We start from the raw sequence: 26,954 nt of genomic DNA, 5'->3' as shown, positions 1-26,954 counted from the left end.
GGCAAAGGTTGACAAACTGAAACTAATACAGTAACAAAACCCTTCACCTTTAAATAATGCAGTGTTCTAGTTATCTTAACACCTGTTCAGCTCATTCCACACCTCAATAGAAAGAAAATCCCTACAAATCTGACTCCATCTGGCCAAAGAAGCAGTGCTCTCGAGACTTCTGCTCTCCAATCTGGTAGTAAGTATAATCCTGGCCTCGGAACTGGGGTAACCTACTGTTCTCCAGTAACATCTACATCTTCACCTGTTCTATCCAGGTGACAGCGTGTCCATACGAAACATCATTTTGCTAGGTGTGGTGTGATGGCACAAACCTGGAATCCTAGCATTTGAGAAGAAGTGGCAGGAAGGCTGAGTTTGAGGCCAGTCTTAGCTACGTAAAACTTTTTGTCCAAACAAATAACAACCAAAAAACAAGTCGTGTGATTGTCAGCACAATTCTAATCATAAAAGGCTCAAAGATATAAAAACCAATAGCACACTTCAATTCAAGGGCCATTATTTTAGAATCCCAGCCCAACCCCAACAGTGTACAGATGAGAACAGGTGCTGTGGCCAGCTGCTTCAGCTAGTTCTGCCTGTGCAGAGACACTGAGAGGGTTCTGCACCGCAGCTCTATTACTGCTAATGGAGAAGTACAGAGTGAAGTGACCTAAGCCTCAGATCACTTTCCCTACGGGCAGCACACATACAGTATTCCACTGACCCTGGGGCTAAGTTCCAAGTCCCCCCCAGTGGAAGCCCAGAACAGAGATATTGCACCTGATATATACTGCTACTATTCAGGTTTGCTACTCCTGCACCTACATACCAACAATAAACCTTAATTTACAAATCAGGAACAATACACATTAACAATAATTAAATAAAAAAGAAAACCCTAATATACAATAATAAAGGTTATTTTAAATTTACAAAGAAAATTGTTCATTTCTCCAGTTTTCCATGAAATATTTTTAACTGCTGATAACAGAAACCACAGGGGACAATTAGACACAGCCTCCAGGATTGTTCAGGATCCATTGCATACAGCACTTAACATTCAGGACAAAGAATTATCTATTATAATATATATTTACTAAACTCAGTGTCTACAGACTTAGAACAGGGTCTCATGAAACATAAAATTAATTAAAGTTTTATTGTTGTTGATTTAGATGTATATACCTAACAAGAGAAATTTCAAATTCTTTAGATAGATACTGAAGAATGTAACATTTGAACTCAAAGACCCTGGCATTACTCAAAAATCGGCCCGTTCAACTCCTGACCTAATGGCCTGAAAAGGGCTTTCTCTCCAGATCAGTACAGTCAACTCCCTGTGTTTCCCTTCTAGGGTTTAGAAACGTGGGACTGATGACACCTTAGAGGTCATCCAGACCAACTTTCAGATGCCCAGTAAAAGATCTTTATTCAATATCCCTAATAGGCCACCAAATCACCACTTAAATTACTCGTCATGATTGAAAACCCATCACCTCTGGAGGTTACCACAGTCATAATAATTTCTTGTTCACAAGAGAGAACAAGCCTCTACCTCCCTGGGATTTTGACACACTAGTCAAAGTTCCCCAGGAACAATCCCAAGACATTTTACTATCTCTTCAATATAACAGGACTTCAAATCTTTGAAAAGAAGTATCTTTAAACAAACAAACAAACAAACAAAACCACTACCAACATGAAGCTGGAGAGATGGCTCAGCAGTTAAGAGCACTGTCTGCTCTTCTAAAGGACTGGGGTTCAACTCCCAGCACCCACACGGCAGTTCACAACTGTCTGTTAACTCCAGTTCCAGAGAATCCTATATCCTCACAGAGACAAGCAGGAAAAAACACCAATGCACATAAAAAATAAAATTGAAGAGTTAATTTAAAATTAAAAAATAAAAAACTACTACTAACCCAATCCTCTTCTACCTTTATAAGCCTTCCCTTTAACCCCGACATCCTAGATCCTTCACCCTTTTATATATCCTGGATCTATCTCTGAGTACAGCTGCCTGGTGGCTGCTCACTACTTTTGCTAATATCGACCTTAAAAGCACACAGTCCAGGGGTTTTTCAGTTAAAAGTGCAACCCAATATTACATGAACTCCTCCCTTACCAGCCCTGTCATGCTGGCTGTGCTGAGGACACAGCCCAACCAAATACCCAGATCTTTTTTCAAAGAGGTTGTCAAACCAAACCTTTCCAGCATTCCTTATAGAAAACTTTGAAATCCTGGAATTTTGTTGTTATTCTTGTTGTTTATTTCTTCTTCTTGGTGTTTCTTTTTTAACACACGCTCTTGTTAGCCCTGGCTAGTAGATATATACTCACTATGTACTCCAAGCTAACCTTGAACTCACTGCAAACCTACTGCCTCAGCTTCCCAAACGCTGAATTTACAGGCATGCACCACCATCCCTGGCTGCCTTTTTTTTGGGGGGGGGGTTCGATACAGGGTTTCTCTGTTTAGTCTTGGCTGTCATGGAACTCATTCTGTAGACCAAGCTGGCCTCGAACTCACGAGTGGTGGAATTAAAAGCGTGTGCCACCACCATTCAGCCACCCCTGACTTTTTAAATACTAGAACTCAAAGTTGATCTGAACTGTCTTCCAACCTGCTGAAGACTGCCTGAATCTTGACTCTGTCATCTGCAAATGTACTAAGTACTCCATCTTGTGCCGTTACATAAATCACTGACAGACGTTAGCCCTGAAGAAGCACTGTGCTTTAGGGACAAAACTGATAATTTTTTTAGCCACATAGAAAGCACGATGCATCTCTTGTCAGAATGTGTACAGCAGGAAATACATCTCTCCAAAGTGAAACTGCTTGGAGAAGAATTGTATTAGAAGACATTTCACTGTATCCAAATAATTATTTCATCTTTCATCATTTATTCGGGAAGAATCACAATGAATTTGATTTGACCCTACAAACACACCTGTAGGAAGCAGATGAGAAGATGTCCCAGTCACAGAGACTGCTCAGCAACACAAAGTAACTTTTAGGCATAATAGATATATAAGCAAAAGAGCATTCAGTAAAGCAAAACATTTTTCTCAAGTAATATACACCCAAAATTTACATTACTGACAAGTTTTTGCCATAACCAGTGGCCACAACCAAAATAATCACCCATATCCATTACCAACAAATGTCAGCAAGACTGACATTTTATATCTTAAAAATGTAATAAAATAGGAAAAAATACCAGAATTGGAACTCTAGATGTTTTAACAGTCCATGACAGAAAAAAAAAAAGAACATTGTCCAGGTCTTCAAGCAAATCTGCACATCCTCTTCCCCCCCACACACACACACAAAAAAAAAAAAAAGAAAAAGAAAAAGCAAGAAAGAAAGTAAATATTTATTTGGCATAAGAACACCCCTTAAGTCAACAGCCATCTCACAGCTCTCAGCGCTCACATAAAGCCCATCTCCAGCAACTGCAGTGAGGTGAGCATTCGGTGAGCATCCGGTGAGCACTCGGTGATACAGTCACCGGGCTTCAACCACTGAAGGATACTTACAAATATGCAATCCAAGGTAGGAAATAAAAGCCCTGGGAAAGTGCTTAAAGAAGTACACTTCACTCAATAAAGGAGGAGGAAGAGAAGGAGGAGGAGAGAGAGAGAGAGAGAGAGAAAGAAAGAAAGAAAGAAAGAAAGAAAGAAAGAAAGAAAGAAAAAACTGACTCTTCTCCAATTTCCTTTTCACAGATTATCTGTATTAACAATATGATTACATTGCGGGCTGTGAGAGGGCTCAGCAGGTAGCAGGCACTTGCCACCAAGCCCAGCAACCCGAGTCCATCCTGGAACGCCACACAGAAGTGGAAGGAGAACTAGCTGGCCCTTGAAAGTTTTCCTCTGACCCCACGATGTGCTCTGTGGCACACCCATAGAGCAAGAATAAAGAAAACAAGTGCTAAGTACAGAATCCTAAACTCCAGAGGTCCTGCTAATCTCCAAGTCACTCTTACTCTAGTAGATGTGAGCCCAGTCTCAAATCTAAAGCTAGGTTCATGACAGCCCTTAAAAAAGAAGAAGAAGAAGAAGGAAAAGTCCTAACAGCACTCAGGAGGCAGAGGCAGGAGGATCTCTGTAAGTTTAAAGCCAGTCTGGTCTACAGAGTGAGTTCCAAGACAGCTAAGGCTACCCAGAGAAACCCTGTCTCAAAAAGCCAAAAAAGGAAAGACAGACAGACAGACAGACAGACAGACAGACAGACAGACAGACAGACAGACAATCATGAAGCGAATACACAGGGCCGCAAAGCTAACAAACTAGAGGTGAACTCAGGCTCAACAGCTGACTCCTCCCCTGCACTGAGCTTTTTCCAGGCAGCTTCACTATTTGTCCCAGAGGCCATCGAGCATTTACACACTTGTAAGTTATTGTGGAGATGGCCTACAGCCATGGCTGACAGCTTTACCTAAGAGAAAGACACAGCAGTTCACAAAGTCTCAGCTGAGGGAACAGAGATCATTTTCACTTCAAAGACCAAGAGAAAAAAGAAATCACAAACACTTGTATCCTAAGTCTTACACAAATGACCAGATGACCTCAGAGCCTCCTCTCCTGCCCCAGAGAATGCATCTCCTCAATTTAATCTCAAAAATCAGCTCCCATCTGATATCAACCAACAGTTAATTAGGCAAAAGCATACACAGCTCATTGGTTCTCTGCTACAAGCTGAATCAGGTGTTTAAAAAACATATATACTGCTAGGAAAAGGAAAAAAAATCAGAAATTTCTTACCTGTCGCCAATTCTCAGCTAAATTATCTACTGTGTACACTATCCACTGCAAAGGCTTTAATCTAGGGCTGATTCGTCTCTGACACCCCACTAATAAAACCAATTTCATTTTCATCTAAAAGCAGTATCTAACTAGATAGACAAATCTATACGGAAAAAATACATAATTTATTAAAAAGCTACATAAAACTTATTTTCCCCAACTCAAAATCACCCACACCACTTCTCTTCTGCAGACTCCTAGGACTTGTTGGATGTGGATAGGACATTCAGTCACAACTAAAACCCTAAAATCATTATTCCCTTTTCTTTTTTTTCTATTAAAATCTTAAAAGTTAAAGTAAAAGGCTGCCAAAAGGTAGTAAGTAATCCTAAATTAATTCAGAAGATTTATGCCATATTAAATTAAATTCTTCTATTTTCTGTGGTTATGAAACATTTTATCTTTAGTTTAAAAAATATCAGCAAATTATATGGTTGTATTTTGCAGCCTTATAACCAACCCTATTTACAGCATTTACTACAAGCTATTCTGCACAGATCTAAGGAAACATTTGGTCCAACACTGAGCTTTAAGTCTCACTGGCATTACATAAATATCAACACTATTCAGAAATATTAGAAGCAGTATAAGCTAAGTCAGAAGTATCACGAGTGACCTCCTCTAAGCTATCAGGAAAACCTGGGTTGTTTTAAAATTAGTGTCACAATATTCAAGTCATGAGATCACAGATGTGCCAAAAACAGTAGTAGAAGCACAAAAGGTTAATAACAGAGTTTAATCTTTCATCATCCTGGTCTGACTTGGTATTTTTAGTTCTCTTACTTTTATAAATCCAGGATTTTTTTTTTCAGAGACCATTGTATAAACTGAGTGAGCATCATCAAATGCTGACACTACCTGTCCACAGCACAGCACAAGCTGTTGATGGGAGAATCCTTGACTGCTCCCTCCATCACCACCCACCACAACCCAAGTAGCACAGGGGTTAAAACAGTGTCCCTGGTTTACAACCATCCACACGGAGATGCTTGGCACTGCCGAGGCCTGAATACATCTATTTCCCTGAAAAAATAACTGGGAGCTGAGGCCATGAAACTAGTCAATGAATACTTAGTGACACAGCATCCTGCCCTACGCCTGGTCTTCTGGCAGGTGCCATGGGAAAGGCAAAGTAGAGTCAGAACAGAACGTGCAAGAATCAACTACGAAGTAACAAAGTATAGCGTGGCAAGGCCTCAAAACGCTAAAGAGAAGATTATCATGATCCCTGAGAATCTCTTCATGCTGGATCCCTGAAAAAACTGAGAACAGCTTCTCCAACAAATACAAACAAAAACATGTTCTTAACAGCATTGTTCACAATACCCAAAGGTTAAAAAAAAATCCACTTACAGCAAAACAGATAAAATGTGGTAAAATAGTTCCATAATTATTCAACTACAAAAAAGAAAAATTAAAGATTGATATATACTACTACAATATGGATGAACACTGGAACATACTATACTGTAAAAAAAGTGACACAAGGGTCAGATATCACAGTCATATTAGTTAAGTGGTGGTGGTGCAAACCTTTAATCCCAGCACTTGGGAGGCACAGCCAAGGATACATACAGAGAAATCCTGCCTCAAAAAACCAAAATAAAATAAAAGATAAAAATACAATATTTATCACCAGAATAACAGCTCACATCTATAATCCTAGCACTTGCCAAGAGTTCAAGGTCAGCCTGGGCTACAGATGAGTTTCAAGCTAGCCTGAGATACAGACTGAAACTTTCCCACAAAAATGACAATAAAATGAATTATATGAATCTTAACTTCATAAATTATTAAGGAATGTTTTTAAAACTAAATGAAACCAGGCATAGTGATGCATGCTGTCAAACCCAGCACTCGGGAGGCAGAGACAAGGGGATCTCTGTGAGTTCAAGGCCAGCCTGGTCTACATAGTGAGCTCCAGAACAGTCTGAGCTATGTGAGATCCTGTCTCAAAAGGGGAAATAAATAAATATTAAAAGAAATAAAAAATAAAATGAAAAGAACTAGGGACTGGAGAATGTAGCTCCATTGGTAGAGTTGCTTGCCTAGCATGAACAAAACCCTGGGTTCAATTCCCAGCACTACAGAAAGCCAGGTCTGTTAGCACAAACCTGTATTCCAGCACTCAAAGACAGGAAAATCAAAAGTTCAAGGTCATCCTTGGCTATACGAGTTTGAAGTCAACTTTCTGGATCCCAAAGTGGGACACCCTCCCAGTCAGGGTGTTTCAGTTGAACTTGGAAAAATAATGCTGAGAGCCTGACACAGTACCACATGCCTGTACTCAAAATCTGAGAGTCCAGGGAGCTAGCATGGCCTACACAGCAAGAATTTTTCTCAAAAGGAAAGTAAGTAAGTATAAAATAAACAATATGGAACTTAGGATACCTGCCAAGTCAATTCCATCAACACCCAACACCCCAACAAATCCCACACATGTGTGGCCGGACACTTTCAGTTTTCTACCCATCTTGAAATTCATGTCCATTTTGTATTATACTCATTAGCACTGACCAATTATACAATTATTGGGAGCTGTCTCAGTTATTTTTTAATTGCTATGACTAAAACACAATGGCCTAGGCAATTTATGTAAGACAGCATTTAAGCCAGTCATAGTAGTACATAACTTTAATTCGAGCACATGGGAGGCAGAGGCAGACAGATCTCTGTAAGTATGAGGGGAGCCTGGTCTACATGGAGTTCCAGGACAGTCAGAGATACAGAGTGAAATCTATTCCTAAAAAGGAAAGAAAGGGAGGGAGGGAGGGAGGGAGGGAGGGAGGGAGGGAGGGAGGGAGGGAGGGAGGGAGGGAGGGAAGAAGGAAGGACGGACATTTGATTTGGGACACATGATTCTAGAGGGTTAGAGTCCATGACCATCACGGTGGAGAGCACGGCAGTGGAGCAGTAGCCAAAACTTACATCCTTATCAGCAAACAGTGGGCAAAGAGAGTTAACAAGAGGTGGGCTTCTGAACCTTAAGCCTGCCCCCAGTGACACACTGCATCCAATAAGGCCACACCTCCTAATCTTTCCCAAACAGTTCCACCAACTGGGAATCATATATTCAAACATATGAGCCTATGGAATCCACTCTCATTCCAACTACCACAGGACGAGGACTCATGCTTGATTCATCTCCACATGCTCTACTTTCAGGGCTATAACTAATCAAAACAGGACCAATGCCTGTTTGAGGTTTGTTTGGTTGATTTGGGTTTTTTGAGACATGGTCTGACACTATATTCTAGACTGTAGAGGAACTAACTCATTATAAAGCCCAGGCTGGCAGTGAATTCATAGTGTAGTGGCTAATGCCTATGACCCCCAACATTTGGGAGGCTGAGACAAGACCAAGTTCAAGTTCAAGACCAGCGTGGACTATCTAAGGAACTGGGATCCTTTTGTAGGTAGCCAAGCTCTCAAGTTGAGCCCAGTTGAACTATACAGCAAAAACAAAAACAAACAAACAAAAAAAATGGGTGAGGGGGTGGGGGCAGGAATGAGAGAGAGATAGAGAGACAGAGAGGGAGGGGAGAGGCCGAGAGGGAGGGAGAGAGAACAAGAGGAAAAAGTTAGCTGAGACTAAATGCATCTAAATGTGACCTATCAAATAGGTAAGATAGGTGTTGGGTATATCCAAGGAGTCTGGAATGTTTGGGTAGAAAGTTCCATTCCAAGCCCCCTCCCCTGGGAGATGCCTCAGTCCAGACTCCACCTTCAAGAAAGCCTGTCAAACGGTGGCCCCTTCCTCAGAGATGCTCAAGATCACTCCTACAGGGTATTTAAACTGCCCCCCCAACACCGAACACATGGTTTTCCAGTCTTCCTTTCCCCATCTCCATCCCTGGGGTACTGGAAGGTCACGAGGGAGCCCTAATATCCATTAAACTTGGGCTTTTTCTAATTTGGTTTGATTTGGTCTGATTTGGATTATTGTATCGGCAGAGAGGTTTATTAGGCTGCAAAAACTTTTAAGTAGGAACATTTGACACCAAAAGCAAAGTGCACATATGTAGGGACAACATACATACACAAATATGTTAAATGTCTGAATCATTCTGGTGACATCTGTCCACTACAATGATGGCATGACAAAGAAACCAAAACATGCACTGTTTCATCCTTTCAAACATGGATCTAGTTTCAATTTATGAGTCTCAGGCAACAGCAAGTCCAAAAGCAGGCACTTGATTCATGCTAGCTGACTGAATTTCTAATCCCCAATCTTTTTAGAGGAATATTAAGTTCCTTCCTACTACTCATTAACATAGTTTTCAATTTCATAATTCAAATTCATAATTTCATAAGCTAATAATGTTTCCAAGGATTTCTAAGAGACTAAATCACCATGAAAATTATCATTTCAACTAATACATATCATATGAATTGTAAGCTTAAGTTTTCATGTCATGCTTTCCTAGTTGACAACACCCTTGTTATGTCATTAAACTATAATTGTGTAAATCTGCTTCAACAAACAATAACTGAATCATCAATAAACTATTATGGCTTCCATAATCCCTAGCAAAGATTGGTTTCAACATCATCATCATAAATTAGTAGGGACAGGTCCCAAGTCTCCTGGTTGAAGCCATGAATGAGGTCTGCACCGTCATTCTTGCATTTAAGTGCTCAACAGTTTCAGTCTTGAAAATTTAATCACACTGTTAGGAACACCACAGGAAATCCGATCCCTTGTAAAAGGGAGGATTTGAAGCAAGATGAAAAGTCATCACAAGTCGGGCAGGCCTTTGAAGCCAGCACTGATTAGTAATTATGATAACTAAGCATTCCACTTAAAAAATAATCAACTACATTTAGACTCTTTCTAACATTTACATTTTTCTACTCAATCCTAAGTTTCTCTCTAATTGAAAGTTAGCTTTATTCAGTTTTTAATGACAAAGAACAATGTATTAAGAAATAATTTGCTGGGTGTTATGCAAGACTGTAATCCCAGGAGAATTAGTTCAAGACCAGTCTGAGATACATTGAGTCCTGTCTCTAAAAAAAAGAAGTAATCCGAATTTTAAAGATGATTCTTAAGGCTGAGGAATAATAGGTCTAGCACTTGTCCCAAGCCCCAAAATCCACAAAAAAGACAGATGGGAGCAGTGGTCCAGTTGGCCAGACTAGCCATTATCAGTGAGCTCTCTGCATTCAATAAAGAAACCAAGTCTCATTATATAAAAGGTAGACACCCACTGTTAACTCCAGGCCTTCTGAAAACACTTGTGAGCCCACACATACGCAAACACACACAGAGAGACAAGTCACTCCAGGACTGGGCTAGTTCCTTCAGGACAGACACCCCATATACCTAGATAACAAATAAGAGTTCCTTTAAAACTCAAAAAATTGGGCCCGTAAAACAGCTCAGAATGCTTCTCACCTCAATTTGATCCCCAGAACCCACATGATGGAAGGAGATAATAGATTCCCACAAGCATGTCCAGCACAGATCTCTCTGTCTCTCTCTCACACACACAAACACACACACACACACACACACACACACACACACAGAGAGAGAGAGAGAGAGAGAGAGAGAGAGAGAGAGAGACAAATAAATAACTTTTTTTCCCTTTTTTCTTTTTGGTTTTCAAGACAGGGTTTCTCTGCATAATATTCCTGGCTGTCCTAGAACTTACTTTGTAGACCAGGCTGGCCTAGAACTCACTGAGATCCTCCTGCCTCTGCCTCCCAAGTGCTAGAATTAAAGGCGTGTATTACCACTGCCCGGCAGAAAAAAAATAAAAATTTATAAAAATAAAATTTTTAGAAGTAAAATAAATACCTGGCCACAGTAACACATATACACCTTCTGACAGCAGAGGCAGATAGATTTCTCTGAATTACAGGGCAGTGAAGGGTACATGGTAAGACCATGTCTCAAAAACTTAAAATAGTGCTCACTTCGGCAGCATATACACTAAAATTGGAACGATACAGAGAAGATTAGCATGGCCCCTGCACAAGAATGACATGCAAATTCGTGGAAAAAATTAAATAAAAAACAAAAAACAAATGTCAAGAGAACTATAAATCAACTTTTGAAAGTGGCGGTATATAGCCACAGGAAACATCCTCGGATCCTCCTGCCTCAGGTTCTGAAGCTGGAACCAGGAAGCCGGTCTCTAACTCACCCACGAGTCACATAAAGCCTACTGGCTACTCTGATCTAATGCTGCACTTCACGTTCACAATACGTGCCTTAGTTAGGACATGTCACACTAAGAGGATGGAAGCTGGGAGCCAGGCATGATGTCTGTCTGGTCATTCCTCTAAGTTGGTTGGGACTGAGGGTCTAACTCAATGATAGAATACTTACCTAGCTTGGAAGCAGCTCCGAGACAGACACTCACCACCACCCAAACCAAAATTAAATACATATAGCAAGGGAAGGAGGAAATTCTCTTTGGTTATGAAGTTTTTAAGCCAGGCGGTGGTGGCGCATGCCTTTAATCCCAGCACCTGGGAAACCCTGTCTTGAAAAACCAAAAAAAAGGTTTTAAAAAGAGGCTTCAGAAATCTTATTCCACAAGTTGGAACATGGTGATACACACTTTTAGTCCCAACACTCAGAGCACAGGCAGGTAGACCTGAGTTCAAGGTCAGCCTGGTCTACTAAGTGAGTTCTGGGACAACCAGGACTACACAGAGAAACTGTCTCAAAAAACAAAACAGAGAAGTATATGGAAGTTTGCAGTCCCGTTTCCACTTTGCTACTTAAACTGTGGGAATATTGGGGATGTTAGTAAATCAATTTATGTCTCAGGTTCTCATGTGTAAAAATGAGAATATAAGGCTGTTTTACTGAGATAACAGACATGAAAGAAGCACAGACAGTAGCAAACCCATAGCAGGAGCACAATAAAACACTAGCTCATAAAAGGCAAAGGGTAATACAGTCAGCTGGAGGCCTGTAAAATCTAATCCGGCTGCACTTCTGTCTATATGAGCATCTTTCCTAAGAGACTAGAGAAGGCAGCACCTGGCCCTTAGCTGTAGTTGCAGATGTGCAGAAATTCAAGACAGGGAACAGAAAAACGTGAAGAAAAGCAAGCATAGATTTGCAGTGGCAAGCTGGGGCCAAAGAGTGTTTTCCTCAGTTACACATCTTAGAAAGTCAGTAAAGATTTCAGGAGCTAGCACTCCACAGAGGAACAACTTGTGACTTCAGGGTGGGTAGGAAATACTCTTTAAAATAAGACACAAAGGCACTACCCATAAAGATAGGACCAATAAGTCTGACTCTATTAAAATTAAGAACTTCAGTTCACTGAAAGACATCATAAAGAGAGTGAGATGGAAAGTCATACATTGAAAAGGTATTTGTGACATACACACAGGAAAAAGGACTTGTATTCACCATAAATAAAGAACTTCCAGGTCAATGTAGTGGCAAAGAATAATGGTACCCGCCATCAAACCTGCTAAGCTTGACTTGCGCTCCATCCCAGGGACCTATATTGTGGAAGGAGAACTGACTCCCAAGTTATTCTTTGACCTCCACACACATGAATCATGGTGCATGACCCACATGCATACAAATGACCTCATATGCATACAAACAAAATAAATACATGTAAACAAATTATCAAAGAACAACATTTAAAAGAAGAACTTTTAAGTAATAATAAAAGACTCAGTAAGAGGGGATGGGAACTTTACAAATGGGGAAAGCCAAATATTAATACATGAAAAACTGTTCAATCTGCTTACTACTCAAAATTTAGACTCGCTAAAATTTTAAAAGCTAAACTGGGCACCATGGTGCATACCTTTAATCCCAACACTCAGGAGGCAGAGGCAGGTGGATCTCTGTGAGTTCGAGGCCAGCCTGGTCTACAAATCAAGTTCCACGACAGCCAGAGCTATTACACAGAGAAACCTTGTCTCAAAAACCCAAGTAAGGGGAGCAGAAAAGGGGGAAAGACGGGGAACTGGGGTTAGTATGTAAAAACAAAAACAAAACCAAATAATAATAATAACTTGTTAAACTTCCTCCACCCACTCTATTTACTTTTCATTCACATGTCTTACCTCTGACACCTGTATTCACAAGTAGTCCATTAGCCCATAAAACAAAATACAGTCACTAAACATCTACCCAGAGACCCAGATGCAGCCAAAAGTCAAAAGTTCAGCTGATCATGTCATCTAAATTCCTCCTTTAAGTTGAAACTTTCCTTCCTTATTTATTGATTTGCCCATTTAAACACAAGGTCTTACCTACCCAGGCTTGTCTCAAAGCTGGCCTAGAGGTTACAGGTGCCTTGCCCATTCCTTCTTAAAAACAACTCAAATTCATTTTGGTACATGTGTAATTAATTTGTAATAAGGAAGCAATCAAATGTTTTATTTCAGAGTTACATCAGAAAGTTTAGGATATACTAGCACGAGAGGAAGGACGTATTTTCTAAAAATACAATTTATTGGGGCTGGGACCGAGTTCAACCCATGGTTTAGATTGCCTGTCATCCCAGCAATGGAGGGTGGAGACAGGCAGCCTCAAGAGGCTCACTGGCAGATCAGCCAGTCTAGCAAAAATGGCCAGCTTTCAATTCAAAGAGAACCTGTATCGAGACAAGAGCTAGAGCATGAGATAGTGAGGGATCGTGAAGACACTCTATGCCCTGCCCTGTCCTCTGAACGTGAGTAAACTTGTGTATGTACCACATGCACAAAATGTGTATGCATACCTTTATGTGTGTGTGTACACTATTTATTAGAATACAAAAAGCTAACACTATGCCCGCACAACTAAGTTCCATTCGCTACGTCTCCCTCTTGGCCATACAGTTCTGCATGTAAACTCTCTCTACCTTGAATTCCCGGTGTACTTGGCTCATGTCTGTAATTCCTTACCACTGCCCCTTTATAACCTCTACTACTCTGCCATGACAACACTCTCTCCCAACTGCAGGTATTAAACCCCTCCATGGAGAATAGATGGTCATTAATCTGTCCTTCTGCATTTACCCTGCCAGCTCCCATCACTCCCTGAACCCTGCCCAAACCAAAGTGCTACCAAATTCAAAAATATCAAATGTCCTTGCCCAAGGTAGCAAGCCTCCAGCTCTCTTCCTAGGACACTCTGTGCTTTTCCAGTTCCTGCCGCACCTTCAAGACTTGGCTCAAGTTTACTCCAGACAACCCTAGCCTATCAAATGAGAGCTTCCAACACCTTCCTTGGCTCAGTCCATCAAATCACACCCACCCAGACCTCTTACCCAGTCCTGCCTACTTTCTTCACAGCCGCAGACTTTCCGTAATCCTCTGAATTACCTGTCCCGATAAGTTGATCTACTAATAACAGATTTTTGCAAATTAAAAGCAATCACTCTCCCACACCCTCCCCATTATTCTTTCCTGCTACCTTAACATCATCTTATAGAAAGCCTGCCAAACTTAACTATCCCATCCTTCTGTTTTCGTCATGTTTCATTACGAGCCAGCAAATCTCTAGTCTATCCCAACATGAGGATTCAGCCTAATTCTTCTTTCCGATCACAGCAATCGTACCTGCCTCATGAGGCAAGACCCGGTCCCCAGTCCAACACCCACTCAACAATGCTCTCTCAACTCCACATCTACCACACCCAAACTGATCCTTAGCGTGTTCCCAATTAACTGCAAAGTCGCCGGTCTGCAGCTCTTCATCAGCCCTTCACACAACCCTAGGTCCCCTTCCCACACCAAAATCTCGGCCCTCCCTACTCAGCCGGCTTCCACACCTCCAGTTTCCCAGCCCTCTTCCATTCTCCAATCCTGCCTACGCCCTCGTCTGACCCCTCTACCGAGCCTACCAGTTACCTCACGCACAGAAATCCCCTCCCAGCCCCCTCCTTCCCATACCTCAGCCCCGCCCTACTCGGCTTTGTCCCGCCCTCCCACTAGTGAGCCCCGCCCCTTGCCCCGGAGGCTCGGGCAGGGGCGGAGCCTATTCCCCCCGCCCCCTACCGTCACGCTCAGGGGCAGCCTGACCCCAAGCGGCCCCGCGGTGACCCTCGCGCAGAGGCCTGTGGGAGGGGCGTCGGGGTTCCCGGCACCCCCCGTCGGTCCCCCGCCCGCCCAGTCTCCTCCCCCTGGGAACGTGCGGGGAGGGTGACAGACCTGGCCGCGCGCCACCACCACCGCGCCTGCCGGGGGCGCTGCCGCTGCCTGAGAAAGAAGCCGTGGCTGCCGCCTGGAGGAGGTGCCGTCGACCCCGCCACCGCTGCCGCCGCCGCCAGGGGTAGGAGCTAAGCCGCCGCCATTTTGTGTCCCCCTGTTGTTGTCGTTGACATGAATCCGACATGACACTGATTACAGCCCAATGGAGTCTCATTAAACCCGAGCCGCGGCCCCGCCCCGGCGCCGTTCCATTGGACGAGACCGCGAACACTTAAGGCCAACCGTTGGCCTACAGGTCTGTCCGTCACCCGCTCACTAAGCACTCTGCCCCCCATTGGGGCAAGTTCCTGCCGGTCATCTCGCCTCCACATAGACACACCTCTCGACCCATCACCCCCCCAACACCTCCGGCACCACCCCGGGGGAGGGTCGGCTGCCAGTACCAATCAACAGACCGCGGGGCCCGCCTCTTCCGGGCACCTATTGGTCCAGCCCTTTTTCTCTCGCGCAGACACCGCGCCACCTCTACTTCCACCTACCCGCCCCCTCTACCTCTAGAAATGGATTGGATCTCGGCGCAGCAGAGACGCTTGGCCTTATTGGCTGTCTACGACGCCAATCAGGAGCCTTTTTCCTCTCCCCCTCCCCCACTCAACCCCAAAGCCCCTAGCCCGCAGCTAAAGTTTGTGTGAGAGCTGATCGCTGGCGGCGGCCGCAGGATTTAGGGGTGGGCGCAGGCGGGCGCGCGCGGGCGGGCACGCGAAGTTAAAATTCGAGGTTCTCAGTCGCCAGCTCCCGCGGAGGAACGCGCGGACGGGCGCGCCGCCCGGAGCGTTCCATCCCGCCCCCTCCTCCACCCTCTCTCCTGTCCGGTCCCGGGCGACTACTCGCCCGCCCCCTGGCTCGCATCCTACCCCCAACACATACCCCCTACCCTGCCAGCCCCAGGCCGGGTGCAGGCGGAACGATCTCGCTGCAGCCTCCTCGCCATCCCAGGAGGAGGGGTGCAAGCCCCCTACCCGCCGGGCGTGCACCCCCGGCTCCGCACTCGCCCGTGTCTGCAAGCACGTGCACCATTCGCCGCTGCCTCTGGCCACCCTGGTCCCCCGGCTAACCTCGCCCGCAGACCGGCCAATCGCTTGCTGCCCTTTGTTGCTGCAGCCCGGGTCTCCCCGCTGCCTTCCTCAGCCTCCGCCTCGTCCTTTGCCAGCCGCCCGGGTCCGCAGCGCCGCGCTCCCCCCGCCCGGGACCCACCGCCGCCGCCTCCTTCTCCGCCTCCTCCTCCTCGGCTCCGGGCTGCGGCGCACAGAGCCCGAGGCAGCGCCGCCCAGCCCCGCTCCCCCCGCACCGCCCGCTAGCCCGCTTGGCCCGGCCGGGGGCGCAGCCCGGACCCCGCCCGCCCCAGTCTCCGCCCCAGGGGTACCTGCCTCCGCCCCGGGGGGCTCCGCTCACCGCCCTCGGGGGAGGGCGGGATGCCGGTGTCCTCGAGAGGATGGGGACGCCTGGGCCGTTTTGGGGCGGGGAGTGTGTCCGCCAGGTCTGGGACTGAGGTGCGGTCTTCTCAAACGCGCCCCCCTCCCGCCGCCGAGGGCCCCAAACTTCGTCCTTCTCCAGGGCTTCGTACCCTCGGGCGACCGCGGCAGTTTTTGGGGTGGGGATGCCTTAGGAGCTGTGTCTACCCTGATCGGGAGGAAGAGGGAGCAGTGACATTCAGCGACTGCGGACAGGCATCCTCGGGTGGGAGTGGGGATGTCAGGCTCCGGCTGGAGAGGGAAGCTGCCCCTCAGGATGCCCTCTCCCGGCCTGAGAGGGGCTGGCGAGCTCGGAGCTGCGTTCTGGGTGCTTCCTGAACTGTGCAGCTGGATGGCAGAGGGACAGGGAGTGGGGGGGATCGCTGGGGGGACCCTTCCCCCGTCTTTACCCTGCGCTGCAAGGAAGGCTGATGGTGAAGTTCGGTTTTCCAGGCTTCCCCTGGGCCCCCGGAGTTCCTGAGGCCCATACGAGGGAGGCTGGGGGATCCTCTGACCGCCCAAGCAAGACTACTCTAAAACTGCCCACATACCTTCAGTGCCCTCGAACTCTGAAGAAAACGTCCCTGGCTCTTCCCAGAGTTGGGTGGGATGCTGGCAAGGGATACTTGAGAGTATGAGAAAGGTAGGCTTGAGAAAAGGTCCCTACAGAGTTTGAACACTGTTCCCCTTCCCAGGCCACTGGGGAAAACCGGAACCTATAGCCCTGAGAAAGTCAAGTTTCCCACGTGGTGGCCTAGTTGGAAAAACCACCTGTTGCCTGAAGTTCTGTCCTTGAATCAGTATGTTTTTGGGGACCCTGGTGATGATGTCAAGGAATAGGAATTCCGGTTTCTCTGCCCTGACTGACTCACATCTTCATGCCACTGACAACTTCAGCAGCAGTGTCTTCAACTCCCAATTAGAAAATACTGAAGAACTAACTCCTTAGGTCTTTCTTATCTCGGTTCTTATCTCAGAGTGGCAGGCAGCCCTGTCACACGCAGGCCTTAATACACAAAGGCTGCTCTGGTGGGTGAGCTTGCCCTGCTTCTGTGCAAGGTGAGGAAGAAGCCAAGACAAAGGGCACAGAGTTGAATAAAAGAAAAAAGGGGGAGGAGAGAGGGAGAAGAGTTGTAACACTACACTCAGAACTGTCACCAGTTCCATTATAAACTTCTTTTATAGGTGTTTTATTACTTGGTTGTTAGTTTTTAGAACATAAACCTCTTTAAATTAAATCTGGGTGCTCTCAGGCTCAACCGCTGATTGGCTTGGCTATTTTTGAGTTACATTGCTGATAAAGAAAACCCCTGGTTGGGTTTTTTTTTTTTAAGTTGCTCCCTGTCTGTTTCATTGAGGATCTTCAATAATTTGCTCAAGGAGAGTTTTTTACAAGCCATTAGTTCATAACTCAGTCTAGTTCATTTAGATTATTTCAAAATGAAAGCATTTATCAGGTGTGCTTTTTTAAAAATAATACAACTTTTGGAATTTTATTCTCCAAGAAATTACAAAGTAAATTTTAAGGATGCTGATAGAGTCTTTAGTCTTTCTGTTTTACTTTGTTGTTTTTCTAATAGTCTGTCCAGATGCACTTTTTTTTTAACTTAGGATGACATTTATTTACTTTTTGAGACAGCACAAGGTCTTGCTTTGTAGAACAGTTGGCCTCAAGCTCCTACCCAGTCTCCCAAGTGATAGAATTACAGATAGTGAACCAGCACACCCAACCTCTCTGACGGCATTTTATCTGAATGCAATAAAATAAACGTGTCTTTAAAACAAGATTTAAAATTCCAAATCTCTGTGCTCAAACCAAGTATGTTCAAAGATGAAACAAAAATCAGGAAAAGTTCACATCTGAGAAGCCACCCAAAGAGAAGCCCTAAGGCTGAGAGCTGTCACAGTGCTGGGATGGAATGCAGGGCCTTGGGCTCAGTGTATGCAGCATTTTCAGAGCATCACAGTAAACAGACTCTTAAAGAAATGAGCTGGGGGAGGCAGAGGCAGGCAGATCTCTGCAAGTGCCAGGACAGCCTAGGGCAGCCAAGGCTATACAAGAAACCCTGCCTCAAAACAAAAAAACAAATCAAAGAAAAGAAAGAAAGAAGAAAATGGGCTGGGGCCTTCATCAGTAGAGAATGTGCTTGAATTCAAGCCTCAGTCACTCCAAGAACAAGAGAGACAGGGTGAAAAGTAGGTCAATATTTGCGTAGATTTGTGCTGCTTCAGAAGCTAGCAAACTCAGGAATCAAATATATTTTAATTTTTGTTCCTAAAAAACTCACCACCGGGTGTGGCAGGGAACGGGAACACAGCTTTCCCGCTGATACTCCCCTGGAGGGTTACTTGTCCTTTGACAAATCTGCCTCTTGAGATAAGTGGGACTGAGAGGATAACAAGACACAGCCAGAGATACTTAATGCTTACTGTTAAACCTCTTTCTTATCTGTGGTATCTCAAGTTTCTGCTGAGTGAAATAGCTCAATTAAGAAGTTAACCTAGGAACAGCTAGAATTGAAAAACAAGCATAAATTCTGCAAGGCACAGAGCTTCAAGATTATGAACCAATTATGAACCAAGCAGCTTATCTCACCTGTCCCACACCACCCTAAGATAGCGACCCTCTGCCAGATCTATTGACAGCTGTTTGTACTGTTCAGTGCAGTCTACAGATCAGTGGAATCAGAATGATCTGGGCTGCTTCCCATATAGCATCCTTGGCCCAATCCAAGTTCTGATTTAGTAGCTCTGTAATGGGCTCCCAAATTTACGGTGTTAGCTCAAGGTTTGTCTTGAAATTTTCAGGTCTTTTGAATTCCCCCCTCCCCCGCAACAGAAATTATTCCATGAATGTCTTAGCCAGAATTAGGACTGGGATAATTCCAAGGTGTGACCCATTTGTCCTTGAGCCTTAACAAGAAAATGCAGAGTAGGTGGGGGAGGAGCCTAAGGAAACCACAGGTTTTTTTTATTTGGGGGATTTGTTTACTTGTTCTGAGACGAGTCAGGCAGCTAGATGAGAAGTACCACTGTACACAGTCACCCTGAAGTGGAGGGAACTGGATGAGGAAGCTACAGGTAAAGGACCCTGAACTTATTTGTCCATGCCCAGCTCATGATGAATTCTACATACCTTCAGTTGGGTCCTTAAAAAAAAAAAATTAGCCTATACCGCCACCCTTCCAGCTGCCAAATGGAATCCTAATCGAAGGCAAATTGGAAATGGGTACCAACAGGGTTACAATGTCTAATTTCAATAGTCACAGGCAGAAGAGGTAATCAGTAAATCACTAAACTATTTAATAAAGATCAGTCAATTATTAAATTATTTGGTAAATTCAAGCTCTGTAAAGGAACAGCCCAAGTTACTTCAGATTATATCATCCCACATCTCATGTGCCTTCCTGCCTTTTGGTTGATTGGTTGGTAGGTTTTAGGGTTTTTTGTTTGTTTGTTTGTTTGTTTGTTTGTTTGTTTGAGACAGGCTAGGCTAGAACTCAACTGAGGAGATGAACCCAGGGTTTCAGACTTGTCAGGCCCTCAGTCCCCATCAGCATCTCTTCAAAGCATCCTGTGAAGTCAGGTTGGAAACACTGACTCTGCATGCCAGGAAGATGTCTCTACATCTAGTGAGGTTCTGAGGGGAAGGAGGATGTTCAGAGACTTTGGAACTGACTAATGGTTGCTGAAGAGAACAGTTGTCGGGGATACTTCTGTTTTCATTAAGACTCAGAGGTAAGCCGGGCACCTTTAATCCCAGCACTCGGGAGGCAGAGACAGGCAGATCTCTGTGAGTTCGAGGCCAGCCTGGTCTACAAGAGCTAGTTCTAGAACAGGCTCCAAAGCTACAGAGAAACCCTGTCTCAACAACAACAACAAAAAGACTCAGAGGTGAGAAGGCCTTTAGCTGTCATAAAAAGTGCCCAGCATCTAAAAGACACTACCAAAGGCATCTATCTAAACACTGATTTAGTAACATGTAGTCTTCCCAGTGTTTAAGACAGTCAAACTCTGTACCTCAGGTTGGCCTTGAACCCACTGTAATGGTAAAAGTAAAATGCTGCCGTTCCCCGAGGAGCACAACGGCAGAAACACTGATCCTGAGTGGCAAGTGGCTGCAGTGCCATGCAGGGCAGTGCCACGCAGGCAGTGGTCCAGACAGGGAACCGCATAGCAGGCTAGAGACAGACAGATCCCCAAGTAGCTACAGCAGGCCAATGAGGGCCAGAGGGTCCTAGGCAGAGAGGCGCATGGTGGGTGCAGTTTCCCGTGGTGGCAGCAGGTCATGAAGAACAAGTCCCAGGCAGAGAGCTGAGTGGCGGACCCACTGAGAGACCTCAGTGGGTCAGCCAGTCCCAAGAGGAGCCACTGCTCCGGCGGGTGAGAGATAAACGGATAGGCATGTCATGCAGAGTAAGGCTGGATATTTATTTAGAAGGGGGGAGAGGGGGGGGTTAGGGAGGAAGGAATGTGGAGGCAGAAAGGGAAGAAAATTCAGTCAGGAAGCAGAAGGAAGATCTGCCTGTCTGGGGGTGGGGGCTTGTCTCTTAAAGGGACAGGACAGACCATTACACTCATGACCTATGCGGCATCTGTCTTGCAAGTGCTGGGATCAAAGGCTTATATACTATAACAAGCTCACTTTTCGATATCGTAAGCCAGCAAATTCATACGGAATGTAAGTAAACTGATAGTTAAAACTGGTTTTAAATTTTGTGTATTTGAGACAGCATCTCTCTGTGTAGCCCAGGCTTGGTTTGAACTCAGAGATCTATCTTCTAAGTGCTGGGATTAAAGGTGTGTGCCATAAACTTCTGTTCTCTCTTCCCCTTCTCCCCCACTTTCTGCCTTTCTCTCTTCTTCTCCATCTCCCCTTCCCCCTTTAATTTTCCCTCCATAACCCACTAAATGAACTCTATATTCAAACTCTCCCTGAATGATGTATCTGTCTGTCTCTCACCTGACAAGGCAACCCACCAAGGCATCAGGGGACTCACCGCCTCTAATGGGACTGGCCTTCCCCCACCCCATCCTTATATTGTAAGACTTTAAGACAATTCTGAAGCCATTTCTGACAATTCCAAACCCTCTCAGCCTCCATGCCTTAGTGCTTCCCCTCTTCCCCTGGGAACCAAGGACCAAACAGCTACACATGCATGTACTCAGTTCCTGAACAATTACCCATACACGTATGTTTTGACTCGGTCTCCTGGGAAACGGGATCAAAATGACCTCTTACCTCATCAAATCTGACAATAGCTCTCCAGCCAGTTATTGGTATTAGCCCTTTTTGAATAAGCCAATCATAATGGTCAAGGAACAACCCCTCTTGTTTCTATGGGGCCTTCTCCTTTAAAAGTAGACTGTACCAGCTATTCGAGGTCTCTCGGCTTCCCAAATGCTGGGGAACCCTGTCATGACAGAATTAATAAAATCCTCATGCTTTTGCTTTGGCTGTGGTGTATGAGGTGGTCTCTGGGGGCGATTCCTTCTCGGTGTTTGGACACTAGAGTCCAACAATATCTTTAAAAAAGAATAATGTATCATTATTCCCAGCTTGATCTTTTTGAGTCTTTTTTTGGGTGTTTTTTTTTTTTTTTGGTTTTGTTTGGTTTGGTTTGGTTTGGTTTGGTTTTTCAAGACAGGAACTCTCTGTAGCTTTGGAACAGGTCCTGGAACTAGCTCTTGTAGACCAGGTTGACCTTGAACTCACAAAGATCCACCTGCCTCTGCCTTCTCCCAAGTGCTGGGATTAAAGGCAGGCGCCACTGCTGCCCAGGAGAGCCTTAGTCTTTAAGGGCTAACCGATCTTTCCAGTCCTACTTTTTTTTTTTTTTGAGACAGGGTTTTTACCAAGTTGTCCAGGACTTGAGCTGTAGTAGTATATTATTTGTATTTTGATAAATAAATCTTGCCTAAAGACCAGAAGCAAAGCTAAAGCCACTAGAGGTCAGGTAATGATGACACACACCTTTAATTCCAGGATTTGGAAGACAGAGTCAGACGGATCTCTGTGAGTTCAAGGCCACCTTGGGCTACACAAGATCAATGCAGAAACAAATCCAGGTGGTGGTGCCTGACCTTTAATCCCAGCACTAGAGGGAATATAAAATATTGAGAGTAAAGAGAAGTTTAGTTTAGTTTAGTTTACTGTAGCCCAGCTTTCGTAGAGTAAGACTTCTCTAGTGGCTTAACTGCTTTCCTTTTCTGGTTTTTGGGTTGAACCGCATTATCTTTCCTGGGTTTTTATTATTCTGTGCTACATTGAGCTTGTCATCCTATTGCTTAAGCTTTCCAAGTAGCTAGTATCACTGACTATGTTACCAGGTCCCATCTATAAGGATATTTATTTAGTGGGACATTAAGTTGAAGAAAGGTTTCATGTAGCTGAGACTGATCTCTACCTCTGCTACATAGCCAAGGTTGATTGAACTTCTGATTCTCTGTCAGAGTGCTGTGATTGGTGGGTTGCAGGCCTGTGTCATTCCTCCTAGTTTATCTGGGTATGGAACCTGAGGCTCAGTGCATGCTAGGTAAGCACCCTGCTAACTGAACTACATCCCAGCCTCCCTCTCTAAATCCTTCCCTCCTTCTTTCTTTTTATTTCGTTTTTCATTTCAAAGTCAGCAGAATCATCACTTGAGAGTTAGGCTACATGATCATAATCTATTTAGGAATCACTGTGCTAAAGGTAAGGAAGTTTATATCAAGCTCAATCTAACAATCCAGTGTGCTTGTCAAATTGAAAATGTTAACACAGAAGGAACATATGTCGGGGTTGATAGTAAAATAATGTGAAGAACACTAAATTAAGAGTAGAACAGAAGCTAGGCGGGGTGGAACACGCCTTTAATCCCAGCTCTCTGAAGGCAGAAGCAAGTGGATCTCTGTGAGTTTGAGGCCATCCTGGTTTACTTGGTGAGTTCCAAGACAGTTGGATACATAGAGAGACTATGCCTTATTTTTAGCCCTCTGCCACTAACTTATGTTCCTTTTGATTTTTACTTATTTCTGTGAGTTCACTTTTTAAATTTTTTATTTTTAATTTAATTTAAAACATTTTAGGTTTATTTATTTTTTTGTATGATTTTTTTTTTTGCCTCCGTGTATGTATTGCACTATGTGAAGATCAGAAAGCATTGGATCCCTGGATGGAGTTTTGGATGATTGTGAGTCAGAATATGTGTATTGGGAACTAAATTCAAGTCCTCTGCAAAAACAAGAAGTACTCTTAAACACTGAGCCAGACCCTAATTTAATTTTTAAAAATTCTTCCTTCCTTTCTTTTTCTACTTTTTTGTTGTTGTTGTTGTTATTGTTGTTTTGTTTTTGTTTTTTTTTCCAAGACAGGGTTTCTCTGTGTAGCCCTAGCTGCCTTGGAACTGTAGACCAGGTGGGCCTCAAACTCAGATCTCTCTGCCTCCCAAGTGCTGAAATTAAAGGTGTGTACCACCATTGCCTGACTAGTCAATAACTAAACACCTAACATGTTAGCTACTGACCAATGGTTATGTTCTAGTCATATATGCAAGGCACAGCCATGTAATATCAATACTTGGGAGAAAGAGACAGGATAATCAATATGTGTGCCTCTGTGGGAACCTTCATGCATGTGCATATATTCACACACACAAACAAAAATATTTTTATTTTTTACCAGAGGACAGCCAGGGCTACACAGAGAAACCCTGTCTTAAAAAAACAAAAAAGCAAACAATCAAAAAACAACTAACTATAAAACACATACGACTTAGAAAAAGTAGTTTTGGAAATATTATTTTACAGTACTTAGAAAATATATTCATCTTTGGGAGGTGGTGGCGTACACCTTTAATCCCAGCACTTTGGAAACAGAGGCAGGCAGATCTCTGTGAGCTTGAGGCCAGCGTGGTGGTCTACAGAACGAGTCCCAGAACTGGCTCCATAGCTATTGAGAAATCCTGTCTCAAAAAAAAATGCATTCATCAAACATTCATATATTCAATGAATATTAACATAAGTATTCAAGCTTATCAGGTTTGCTGTCTAATATCTGTTTAAAAGATAGCTTTTAGATAAGCAGATAATAGAAAATTTTTATTTTATTTTTATTTTGGTTCATACATATAATTCCAACACTCACAAGGCTGAAATTATATCAGGCAAAACTGATGACAATCTGGGTGAATTCAAGCCAACTTATACTAATGAAATATTCTTTGTTTGTGTGTGTGTGTGTGTGTGTGTGTGTGTGTGTGTGGTATTGGGGATTGAATCACAAGACAACTCTATCACTCCTGGCAGAATTCTGTGTCTGAGCTTGTTATATGAAGCTAAAGTATGTCTTCCAACAAGCAGTCTCTTGCTTCTACTATCAAGAGAGTTGTCAAGCAAGTTGGCAACATGGCTCAACAATCTCATCCTATTGGCCTTCCTTAGGATGGACCTTAACGGTGAACTTCCAGCATGAACTTCTGTGCTGAACTTGCTGAACTGAATGATGCTGTTTGGCTGCATGGGTGTTGTGTGATTGGGAAGGGAAATTTAGAGCCCATGTCATCAATTCTGTGAGAAAAATGGGGTATTTCCCTATATAGAATGATTAGGATACATGCAATTGTCTGAGAAGGCTGACCTCTAACTCAACAACTATGTATAGATAACAGAATATTAGTATGTTTACTAGGTTTTATATGTAAAGAACTTGTAAAAATCATTTATTTTGTTTTTTCAGATTGGTGCTTATACTGTAGTCCAGTCTGGCCTCCAGACACTCTTCTTGCCTCAGTCTTCCCAGTTTGGGGATTACAGGCATGAGCTACCAACCCAGTGTAAAGAACTTTCTTGATTGAATTTATTTATTTATTTAGCAGATACTTATAAAGCATCTACCATATGTTAGGAGCTGTGCTGATATGAGAGTATATTGCTGTTCACTTATGACTTACTCACAGAAAATAATGGCTGGTTGTTTTGGTTTTAAGATTTATTTATTTTTATTTTTATGTATGAATGTTTTGTCTAAATTTGTTTAATGTACTGAACTCATGCATGATACCTGCAGAGACAGAAGGGGGTACTGAATTCCCTGGAACTACAAATGGTTGTGAGTCACCATGTGGGTACTAGAAACTAAACCCAGATCCTCTGCAAAAGCCCCAAGTACTCTTAACCCCTGCTCCATCTCTCCAGACCTAGATTATTGTTATTATTATTTGCTTTGCTTTTGTTTGTTTTTTTCTTTGTATAACCTTGGTTGTCCTGGAACTCTCTCTATAGACCAGGCTGACCTCCTGAACTCAGAGATCTGCCTGCCTCTACCTCCCAAGTGCTGAGATTAAAGATGTTCACCACCACCATAGCATTTATTTTTATTTATTTATTTTTGGTGGTACTGAGAATTGAAAGTAGGCCCTCATACATGCTAGGCAAGTAAGTATCTTACTATTGAACTATGTTCCAAGCCCTTTTTTACACTATTTTTATTTGTTTTTATTATTATGTTTACTTTTTGTTTTTGAGGGAAGGTGTTAAAATGAGACAAGGCCTACTGTGGCCTTGAACTCATTCTATAGGCAAGCCCTGAAGTTTTGATTCTTTTGCCTCAGCACCCCCAAGAAAACTGTTTTGTTATATGTACTTTTACTATGTTAAAATGAAAGCCTTTCTTTTTTGTTTAAACAGAAAAATGGGAAATGATATCAGAGGGTCTTCTGTCTATGTGTTACTTTCATTGGTTAAATAAAGAAGCTGCCTTGGCCTTTTGATAGACCAGCCCTTAGGCAGGTGGAGTAGACAGAACAGAATTCTGGGAGGAAGAAGGCAGTGAGGCAGATGCCATGAAGCTCCGGCCCAAGATGGACATGGGTTAGAATCTTCCCGGTAAGCCACAACCCTGTGGTGATACACAGATTACTAGATATGGGTTAAAGCAGGATATGAGAGTTAGCCAAGAAAAGGATAGATATAATGGGCCAGGAAGTGTTTAAATGGATACAGTTTCCGTGTAATTATTTCAGGTAAAGCTAACCGCAAGCTGGGTGGTGGAAAGCAGCCTGCCGCTCCTTTTACTACAGAGAGGGATTACAGTTTTTGTCCCACCAAGCCTGATTGAAACTCATGCCTGTCATCTCAACACTTGGTAGGCAGTGTAATGAATGGTCTGTCCTATCTCTTGAAGAGACAAGCTACACTCACTCCCTCCCACAGCCACCAAAGCAAGCTGATGTTTAGCTTCCAGCCTGAATTCCTTCCTTTTCCATCTCCCTCTCGAAGAGGCTCTCTCTCTCTCTCTCTCTCTCTCTCTCTCTCTCTCTCTCTCTTTCTCTTTGCCTCTCTGCTCTTCTCCTTTCCCCTCCATAACCCACTAAATAAATATCCAACCTCACTCTGCATGGCATGCCAAAACGTGTCTCCCTGCCCAGGACCAGCCGTTGTCTGTGTCCCTCATGGCCTGCTGCAGCCACTCAGGGAACTCTGTCATCCCTACGTGGGACTGGCTGCTCTCAGGACCCGCTGTCTGCCGCCATG

General features: G+C 43.9%; 1 protein-coding gene and 1 non-coding gene across 5 annotated transcripts in view; one reads left to right on the top strand and one right to left on the bottom strand.

The window, feature by feature from the left end:
* Positions 1–16,163, bottom strand: part of Kat6b (lysine acetyltransferase 6B) — a 174,095-nt gene extending 157,932 nt beyond the window's left edge. The window contains exon 1 of one of the 4 annotated variants that reach the window (XM_048426388.3): positions 16,047–16,163. The gene's annotated coding sequence lies outside the window, so the exon portion shown is untranslated. Of the gene's footprint in view, positions 1–14,931; positions 15,278–16,046 lie in introns of those variants that run through there. The other 3 variants (XM_048426387.3, XM_087911939.1, XM_087911940.1) reach the window with 3 other exon arrangements.
* LOC125395222 (U6 spliceosomal RNA) lies at positions 10,721–10,827 on the top strand. The gene has a single exon (XR_007230502.2). It is a non-coding gene; the product is annotated as a U6 spliceosomal RNA (small nuclear RNA).
* Positions 16,164–26,954: the final 10,791 nt, after the last annotated feature.

This window comes from Myodes glareolus, chromosome 12, assembly GCF_982192425.1.
Source record: "Myodes glareolus chromosome 12, mMyoGla1.1, whole genome shotgun sequence".
Taxonomy (NCBI): domain Eukaryota; kingdom Metazoa; phylum Chordata; class Mammalia; order Rodentia; family Cricetidae; genus Myodes; species Myodes glareolus.
The sequence above is the reverse complement of the archived record's forward strand: the minus strand, read 5'-3'. Positions and strand labels throughout refer to the sequence as shown.